At 44.3% G+C, this 10,308-nt stretch overlaps 1 long non-coding RNA gene across 1 annotated transcript; it reads left to right on the forward strand.

Moving 5' to 3' along the window:
- The first annotated feature begins 9,135 nt into the window (after positions 1–9,135).
- LOC119777545 lies at positions 9,136–10,097 on the forward strand. Its single transcript, XR_005279932.1, has 2 exons — positions 9,136–9,889; positions 9,974–10,097. It is a non-coding gene; the product is annotated as an uncharacterized LOC119777545 (long non-coding RNA).
- Positions 10,098–10,308: the final 211 nt, after the last annotated feature.

Genomic DNA, 10,308 nt, shown 5'->3' on the forward strand with positions numbered 1-10,308 from the left:
AAATACTGTTATTTCTTCACATTCTATGCCGTATGTGTTGGGAGCTGGAGAAGTTCCACCTTTCTCCGGCAGAGTCCGCCGTGGATCCTCCTGAGTGAGCCTTCTGCACAGCTGCAGCCCATCAGATCATCAGAGGATCCACTACATAAGCTGTCTTCAGACCTTGCCTCAACGCCGCAGTGTTGATCCAGTTGGTCAGCGCCTAAGCCTAGACTCTCAGTGAATCTATGTGACTTTGAATCCAGTCTGGATTCTAACCCTTGTCTCTGTCTTCCAGGAAACCAGTTTCTCCTTTGTGGAGCTCAGGAAGAGCTAACCTGCCGAGCCGACCCTCAGAGCCAAACCTGAAGAACCTCAGTGAACTTCCATGCAGCTCTGGACTAAGAGCTGGAAAACCCTAAGCCAAGGTCTGCTCAGAACTAGAAGTAAGACGCTGAAGCAGCTAACGGACTCTGCTGATCAACTCCTCTCCAAATCCAACAGTGACCCTCTCAAAGTTATCTACAAGAACCCTCAAGGTACAATCAGTTACAATCAAGAACGCAAGCTCCAAGGTGCAACGCTAACTGAACTGTCTCTCACGCAGACTCCGGTGAACCAGTTTCCAGGCCCGAACCAGAACCAGTCAAATCAGTGTGCTTGTGACAAAATAAACTTGTTAAACTTTTACTCCTGTGTCCGTCTAGTGGTGTTCTGCATATTTGGGTCACTCTTAGTGTACCCATCATGACAGAACACTGCGTCCAAACTCAAGGCCCAGCAGATCACTTCATCCGTCGATTGGAGGAACAGGCGGCCCAGATCCATGGACACGGCTTGGCTCTACGTGAGTTAAATACCCACATTGAAAGGCAAAATCAAGCTATCCAAAGCTATGCAAACTACATGAACGGCGCTAATGCCGCACCGGCCCCACAACCATTTCCGGGTCCAGTTCCTCCTCCGAGGTCACCAGCAGTGACGTCATCCGAGTTCCGCCCAAGTCTTCCAGAGAGATTTTCTGGTAACATGAAAGATTGCAAAGGATTTTTATTTCAATGTCGTTTAATTTTTCAGAACTCTCCAGGCAGCTTTTCCACGGATTATAAAAAGATAACTTTCATCCTTTCTCAGCTAACAGGAAGAGCCTTGGAGTGGGCTCAAGCAAGATTTGCCTCCGACGATAGCCTCAATTGCTATTACTCTGACTTCATTTCCGAATTTACACAAGTATTCAATCAAGAAACTGATCAAACTATTGACTCTCGAGCTCTTTTCAATTTAAAGCAGGGAAATTCTTCTGTGGCAGAATTCTCCATCAACTTCTGGGTTAAAGCGGCAGCTTCCGGATGGAACCAAAGCGCTCTGAAGGGAGCCTATTTTATGGCATTAAATGTGCACATTAAGGATGAGCTCGCAACTCTCGACGAACCTGCCACCCTCGAAGAATTAATTCGTTTGACGATCAGATTGGATAATAGAATCCATGCCAGAAACAGTTCTAAATCAAGAAATCAGGGTACACTTTCCCCTGCCTCACATAACGTGACTGTTTGTTCTTCCCCCACAGAGCAGCTGCCCATTCAGAGACCTAAGGCCCAGTCTCTCCCTCTGCCTATTCAGGCCTCTCATTCTGGTGAAAGAGATGTCGAACCCATGCAGGTGGGACACACGAGGCTCTCCCCAGAGGAGAGACAAAGACGTTTTCTGAGTAAATTATGCATTTACTGTGGTGAGAGTGAACACTTCATCGCTTCCTGCCCGGCTAAATCAAAAGCCTGGGCCCGCCAGAGGATCTGAGGAGTCTGGCGGCCAAATTAACACTAAAAAATCTCCTCGACTGTTGCTTCCAGCCACATTGTTTTGTGCTAACCAAAGCCTCTCTTTTTCTGCATTCATCGATTCAGGCTGTGAACGGAATTTAATCGATTCGAACCTCGTCCAACAACTTGAGATAGAAACCATTCCTCTGACTCAATCTCTTAGTGTTTCTGCCATTGACGGGAAAAGACTTCACCAAGTTACCCATCAAACTCAACCCCTCGAGCTACTTCTTTCAGGTAACCACCGAGAGACAATAACATTTTTTGTTTTTCCTTCTGCATGCTCTCCCCTGGTGCTTGGTTTCGAATGGTTGGAGAAGCATAATCCACACATAAATTGGACTGATCGTCACCTGGAATCATGGTCCATCTCATGCCATGAGACATGCCTCCGTTCGGCTGCCCCCTTGGTGGGGCCTCCTAGAGGTGGGGGGGAGATGGACTCTCCTGACCTTTCTTCCGTTCCTTCCGAGTACCATGACCTGGCTCCTGTCTTCAGTAAGGTCAGTGCTACATCCCTACCTCCACACAGACCATATGACTGCGCCATTGAGCTATTACCTGGAGCACCACTACCTAGCAGCAGATTGTACAACATTTCCAAACCTGAACGAGAGACCATGGAGAAGTACATAAATGAATCCTTAGCTGCTGGAATAATCCGCCCATCTTCCTCTCCATTGGGCGCCGGGTTCTTCTTTGTTGGTAAGAAAGACGGTTCCCTGAGACCATGTATTGATTACCGAGGTTTGAACCAAATCACAATAAAGAATAAGTACCCACTTCCTCTACTCTCCTCAGCATTCGAACCTGTACAAGGGGCTACAGTTTTCACAAAACTGGACTTAAGGAATGCATATCATCTTCTTAGGATCCGAGATGGAGATGAATGGAAAACAGCCTTCAAAACCCCCTTGGGTCAATTCGAATATTTGGTGATTCCTTTTGGTTTAACTAACGCTCCAGCCTGCTTCCAAGCCCTCGTGAACGATGTTCTCAGAGACTTTTTAAATGTGTTTGTGTTCGTCTATATTGACGACATACTCATTTACTCAAGGAACCTTTCTGAACATAAAAGACATGTCCGCCTTGTTTTACAGAGACTTCTGGAGAACAAGCTGTTCGTTAAAGCCGAGAAGTGCGAATTTCATCAGTCTTCAGTCACCTTTTTGGGGTTTGTGCTCGAGGGCGGCCAGGTAAAACCATCTGAGGACAAGATAAAAGCCGTGTTAGAATGGCCAGTTCCAGAGAACCGCAAACAGCTACAGAGATTCCTGGGTTTTGCAAACTTTTATTGTCGGTTCATCAGGAACTATAGCCAGACCGCCCTTCCATTAACTTCTCTGACCTCTGTCAAACGCACTTTTCAGTGGACTCCTGAGGCACAATCTGCATTTGATAAATTGAAATCTTTATTTTCCAGAGCACCAGTGTTAATGCAGCCTGACCCTGCTAAACAGTTTATCCTCGAGGTGGACGCTTCTGATTCTGGAGTTGGAGCGGTCCTTTCCCAGAGACTTGACTCGGATCAAAAGATCCATCCATGTGCTTTCTTCTCCTGTAGACTTTCATCCGCAGAGCAGAACTACGATGTGGGAGACCGTGAACTGTTGGCCATCAAATTGGCGCTGGAGGAATGGAGACATTGGCTGGAGGGAGCTGAGCACCCGGTTCTTGTATGGACTGATCACAAGAACCTGGCTTACATCCAGTCAACCAAGCAAGCCAATCCCCGTCAATCCAGGTGGTCCATCTTTTTCTCACGGTTTAATCTCATCATTTCCTACAGACCCGGATCCAAGAATGTCAAACCCGATTCTCTCTCTCGTCTTTACTCCGTCGATCATCCTGAGACACCTGAACCAGTCCTCCCGGCTTCCTGCACTGTTGGAGTGGTTAACTGGGAGATCACTGATCTTATCAACTCCGCCCTGGCTACAGAACCCGATCCAGGTAACGGTCCCACTAACCGAACCTATGTGCCATCTTCTGTCAGGTCCCGTCTCATCCAATGGATGCATGCTGCCAAGTTTTCTGCTCATCCGGGAGTCAGTAGAACCGTCGCCCTGATCTCAAGACGCTTCTGGTGGCCAACCCTCCATAGAGATGTCAAAGAGTATGTGTTGGCTTGCTCCACATGTGCCAGAAATAAAGCCTCACATCAACCTCCTTCAGGCCTGCTACAGCCACTTCCGGTTCCCTCGCGTCCTTGGTCCCATATTGCGATTGACTTTGTCACTGGCCTCCCTGTGTCTCGAGGTATGTCCACCATTTTCACCATTGTTGACCGTTTTTCGAAGGCCTGCCATCTCATTCCCCTTAGGAAACTTCCCATGGCCCTCCAGACAGCCCAGCTCCTCGTTAAGCACGTCTTCCGCTTACACGGCATCCCCCAGGAGATCCTCTCGGACCGGGGTCCTCAGTTCATATCCCAGGTTTGGAAGGCATTCTGTTCTGCACTCGGCTGTAAACCCTCTCTGACATCAGGTTACCATCCACAATCTAACGGACAAACAGAGAGGATGAACCAGCAGCTAGAATCAACCCTTCGTTGCCTCACATCCAACAATCCCGTCGACTGGAGCCAATATCTTACATGGATCGAATATGCACACAACTCCCTCAAATCTGCTTCCACTGGACAATCTCCCTTTCAGGTTAGTCTCGGCTAACAACCTCCACTTTTCCCCGAAGACGAGAGAGAGATTTCGGTCCAGTCAGTGAATCACCACATCAGACGCTGTCAGAAGATCTGGAGAGAAACCATCGCAACCCTCAACCGATCTTCTGAAACCAACAAACGCTTCGCTGACTCCAGAAGACGTCCCGCCCCCGAGTACACTGAAGGCCAAGAGGTATGGCTGTCCACTCGAGACATTCCCCTCAAGGGGATGTCTCGAAAACTCTCACCCAAATTTATAGGCCCCTACAAGATCTCCCGAGTCATCAATCCTTCAGCCGTCCGTCTCCAACTGCCTCAGTCCCTCCAAATTCACCCAACCTTCCACGTATCCCAAATTAAACCTGTCATCTCAAGTTCTCTGTGCCCGCCTTCCGACTCCCCACCACCCGCCCTGGAGGTCGATGGTCATCCCGCCTTCACCGTTCGACGCATCGTGGACTCCCGTCGACGAGGTCGCGGCTGGCAGTACCTCGTCGACTGGGAGGGCTACGGACCGGAGGATCGCCAGTGGGTTCCGTGCTCGTACATCCTCGACCCTGCCCTAATCGAGGAGTACGAGCGTTCCTGCCCTTCGACCTCTTCCGGACCGCCAAGGGGCGGTCGTTGAGGGGGGGTACTGTTGGGAGCTGGAGAAGTTCCACCTTTCTCCAGCAGAGTCCGCCGTGGATCCTTCTGAGTGAGCCTCCTGCACAGCTGCAGCCCATCAAGATCATCAGAGGATCCACTATATAAGCTGTCTTCAGACCTTGCCTCAACGCCGCAGTGTTGATCCAGTTGGTCAGCGCCTAAGCCTAGACTCTCAGTGAATCTATGTGACTTTGAATCCAGCCTGGATTCTAACCGTTGTCTCTATCTTCCAGGAAACCAGTGTCTCCTCTGTGAAGCTCTGGAAGAGCTAACCTGCCGAGCCGACCCTCAGAGCCAAACCCGAAGAACCACAGTGAACTTCCATGCAGCTCAGGACTAAGAGCTGAAAAACCATAAGTCAAGGTCTGCTCAGTACTAGACGTAAGACGCTGAAGCAGCAAGCGGACTCTGCTGATCAACTCTCTCCAGATCCAACAGTGACCCTCCCAAAGCTAACCTCAAGAACCCTCAAGGTACAATCAGTAATAATCAAGGAAGCAAGCTCCATCGTACAACGCTAACTGAACTGTCTCTCACGCAGACTCCGGTGAACCAGTATCCAGGCCCGAACCAGAACCAGTATTATCAGTGTGCTTGTGTTCAAATAAACTTGTTGAACTTTTATTCCTGTGTCCGTCAGTGGTGTTCTGCATAATTGGGTCACTCTTAGAGTACCCATCATGACAGATGTATGAAAGTTATTTTGTTTGTGCATTGTACTTGTGAATTTGAATTAGTAGAGAGAGTTACATTATAAGTTTTTTATTTGTAGAATAAAAAAAAAAATCTGAAATACATTTTTTTTACACCTGCTCAAATTTCAATGCACAAAACTATTTGTGCACTGTAACTTTGGTGTTTTCACTTTCACTTACCATGTTATAGCAGAATATCACAACTGATATTTATTAAAAAGCAGAAAACATGAGCATTTGCTTCAAAACAGGACATGTGTTTGAACTGTAGCAAAACTGAATGGCAGACATTTTTTATGTGCAACTCACAGAACACAATCTGTGTGCTTGTACTCAAGAACTTTTTTTTGTAATTTTAACAGATTAAAAAACATCTACAGTTGCAAAACACCAAAGTTACAATGCACAAAAAGTTTAGCAACAATAGTTCTGAACCATTTGAAGCAAAACTGAGAATGTAAGAAGTTTTTGATGTGCAACTTGTAGAACAGAATGTGTGTTTGGACAGGTGTGTTTAATGCAACAAATACAAAACTTAGACTGTAACTCTCTCTAGAAATTCACACTCACAATGCATTTATAGTTTTGAAACAAAACCTTCATACTATGACCCTAAAAACCTTCCATTTTCACAATAATGGGCCATGCGCCTGATAATCCTGTGCTCTTTATGGTGCAGAGAATATTGTATATTGTCTCATTACATGGAAAAACAACCAGAGAAGGAGTGAATCCGAAACAGGCGCGCTATTCACTGGTGTGTTCCTCTCAGTTGAAATGACAGTCTGAGGATGCACCACATAGACTGTCATTCAGAACCAGTCATACTTAGGGGCGAGTACAAAGCCCTTGCTCTGTACATACCAAACATCTATACATGCAAAACCTGCCTTGTTTTCTGGATGGAGGAAACGCCATGACAGTGTGTGGTGCAGTTATGTCCACAGAGATCAGTACTAACTGTCTGAGGTAAAGTTACTTCATATTTTTGTCTGTTTATGGTAAAGTGCCATTAGAAAAAAGGCTCAATAAAACAGGCCTGAGGTCTTTCTGTGGAGTTTAACTCACCTAAAAATCCTTTTTTTAAAGCCACTTAACCATAACTGTAACTATATAAATCTGACTTATTCTCATTTTCTCTTGGAGAAATCTAAAAACATCCAACAAGTCAGTATCTATACCTTCACCCTTCTTTAAGTGACTCAACAACAGCAAATAACTCAATTTGGAGGAACATCTAAGTCGATGGCGGTTTCTATGTCTGAGTCAAATGAGCTTGAAGCACATAAAACAGGTGAGGAGTTGTCCAGTGGGCAGGAGGTTGCATCAGCTGAGTAGGGAAGGACAGGGGTTTGATCAGGCTGGGCAGGTGCAGAGTTAAAGATGACCTTGATGGAGCTTTTGTCCTGAATGTCTGACATTGAGACCAAGTTGGTGAATTCATTTCCAAACTCAACATCCATGAATTGAAGTCTGAAGTCCCCATCTACTCCGCACTTTCTCTTCATTTCCTGTATGAGTCCCATGACAGTTTCCAGCATCCCATCTGGAAGAATCAATCTCTGAGTTCTTTTCCCCAAGAATGATTGGTAGTTTCACTGGAAGAGCCATTTCACATCCCCCTGAATGAGGAAAGATGATTAAAATAAAGATTCATTTTCATTGATTGTCTTAAAGGTACATGGACAGTGTGGGCATGGGTAACGTTGAATATGCTGGTGTTGAAGTCTAAAATGTTTTAGCAGCTCATATCTACAGACAGAGAGAGACTCCACTCCTTACAGTTCCACATCCCCACGCAAATAAAGAGAAATGAAACAGACTGGCCAGATACAAGTTGAGCTGAACCCTAGCTTTATAAGCGCTCTAACACTAGATTCACTTACTTTTAGATATGGCAAAACTTACTAGCCACTGAAATCTAGAACTTGATGGCCGATGACCCCCTTCACCAGGACTCATGCAGGTGGATAACAGACAGGTGAGGTTCTGAAAGAGATCAGATACATTTTCAACCATTAAAATATGTTCTTCATCCTGAGCAGAGCTGTATCTGAACATGTATTCAAACGTATATTACAAGTCTCTTGAATGCATAATGAATATAACCACTGGACACATCCAAGCATGCATGTGCAGAACAGTGGTGAATTGAACATGGTAGAAAGCAATAGTAACGTAGGCCCAAATGAGCACAGAAAATCAAAACTAAAACCTCAACATTTCAAAATTAAACCAATGAACTTCAAAAGTTTACTAGAATTATTTGGAGAAAAACAAGTACAATAATAAAATACATCTTTACAGCAGACAAATATGTATTTAAAAAGAAAGAAAGCGCAAGTATGTTCATGCAGTAGTAGGAATAATGGACAATCCAATGAGTGTTTCAGCCAGAAAATTAATAATAGAACTCCAAAGCTAACAGGTATATTTGTGTGGAGATTGATGGTTCATTTAAAAAAGCTCTGACAGCAAAAGTTTCTACAGGTTTCACTGACTCAGATTGAAGACTTTTTATTACCCTAATAAATGAAGAATCTGTATGTTCAGAATGATGGAATCAGACAGAGAGTTATCAACAAATCCTGATATTTAAAGTAGAAAATAAAATCCAAAAAATAACATGTTTGAAAAATATTTTCCAACATTAACTGATAAAGCAATCTCTCCAGCAGGTTATGCATTTCTGAAAGTAAACAATAAAGAACTCTACAGCTAAAATATGGATTCTTTACTGTATTTTCACCTGATCTCCAATAGATCCAGTTCTTCATGGAGGGTAGAGGAACCAGAACATTTTCTCAGTAAGAGCAGCAATACTCTTATTAGAAGATTACTGAAGTGAAAGCAAACGGGTGAAGTAAAGTATATGGAAGCTCATTGGTAGAATTCCCTTATGACAGAAAGAAGGCCACGGTTCACACCATTTTATCATCCGGAGGGGGGGACACATTTAATTACAAAACCGAATTCATACAGCTGTCTTAAACACTTCATACATCCAGCAATGCATCGTCACAATTCAGTTATCCCCAAACCTTCAGTCCATTCTAGGCGGCATTTATAGTTTCCACATCGCATTACGTAACTGCACATGCACAGGAATATCATGTCGAAAGCTTACTGGAATTCACGTGTGCTGGTCGACACCAGCGGTTGATTTCACACTCAGAGGAAAGTTTATGCAGATGTTCTCTGTTTATGCCAAACCTCCTCATACATCATCTAATTGCGTACAAATAAAACATTAGGGACTTTATTATTGCTAAGACTCATACTTGACCTTCAGCATGTACTGTTTTGTTGCTAAGTAAGTATAGGGCCACGTGTGAGGATATATAAGGCAATAAAACTGCTTCTATAAGTATAACTCCTCCTACAAAGAAAATTATTTTCTAAAAGTTACTGCAGTAAATGTAACTAGTTACTATCCACCTCTGGCAGGTTGTTTTAGACCAAATCAGCTCATTAACATCATTTCTTTCTTCCTGTCTGACATGAAATCTAAACTAACTTTACTTTTTTAGATCAACTAAGATTGAAACTATTTCTGTAGATTTGTTCCTGAAAAGCCTCCATCTGAAGGTAATGGAACAGGATTTTATTGACTGATTATTTCAGATCCACTTCCAGCTTAGTTTCTGTGTCAGTCCATAGCTCCATGGTTCCCAGTACCAGACTGGGAGCTGGAACTGGAAACTGGTTCCTGTGGAGCAGCATGGAGTCCTGGGGCCTCATGCAGAGAAGAATGTGCAGCTTTCATTATCAAAGTTAGGGCCTAGGCCAGGCTTAAAGACATTTAGATTGACTTTGTTTGATCATCAATAAATCAAGAATAGTAACGTCTGAAATGTTGCATCAACTACAAAGAAATCTATTTTTATGTTCCCTTTACAGGAACCAAATGTTTGCTCTCAGACCTGATAACTGTGGATTATTCTGGATTATTTAGTTGGATAGTTTTAGGTGATAATTATTTCTGGTCTGTGGTGAAATAGTTCTGCATGTTTGTACCATCAGAGACCAGAGAGTGGAGAACTTTCTCTGATGGTCTGATTGGCAGCAGGAAGCTGCTGCAGGTTAATCATTGAAAATGTTGAAGTCATATAAAGTTCTAGCAGCTGATCTTTGATCTGTGAGCTGAACATTAAATCTGCTTTCAGAGTCACAGCAGCTTTCAGACTCAGAGGACCGACAGCAGAGAAGAAGTCCAGGAGTTTCTCTCCAACACAGACCTGGTCCAGACAGCAGAGCTGCAGAGTGAAGAAGTTCACAGAAGAAACTGAGTGAGTCCATCTTTGATTATTCACATCTCCAAGCTAAGACTTAGATTGAATGAATGAGACATGAGCCTGATCCCATCAGATTGTAGAGCAGCAGGCTGTAGTGAGTGTTGAGGAGCTGCAGGTTGTTCCCTACCATCAAATCAATCCCACTCTACACTTCCATCCCATCTGCTGCTGCTTTCTGCTCCAACAGACCAACTCTGACTGGAATG

Source organism: Cyprinodon tularosa, unplaced genomic scaffold, assembly GCF_016077235.1.
Source record: "Cyprinodon tularosa strain WSP-4 unplaced genomic scaffold, ASM1607723v1 ctg1244, whole genome shotgun sequence".
In the NCBI taxonomy this organism is placed as follows: domain Eukaryota; kingdom Metazoa; phylum Chordata; class Actinopteri; order Cyprinodontiformes; family Cyprinodontidae; genus Cyprinodon; species Cyprinodon tularosa.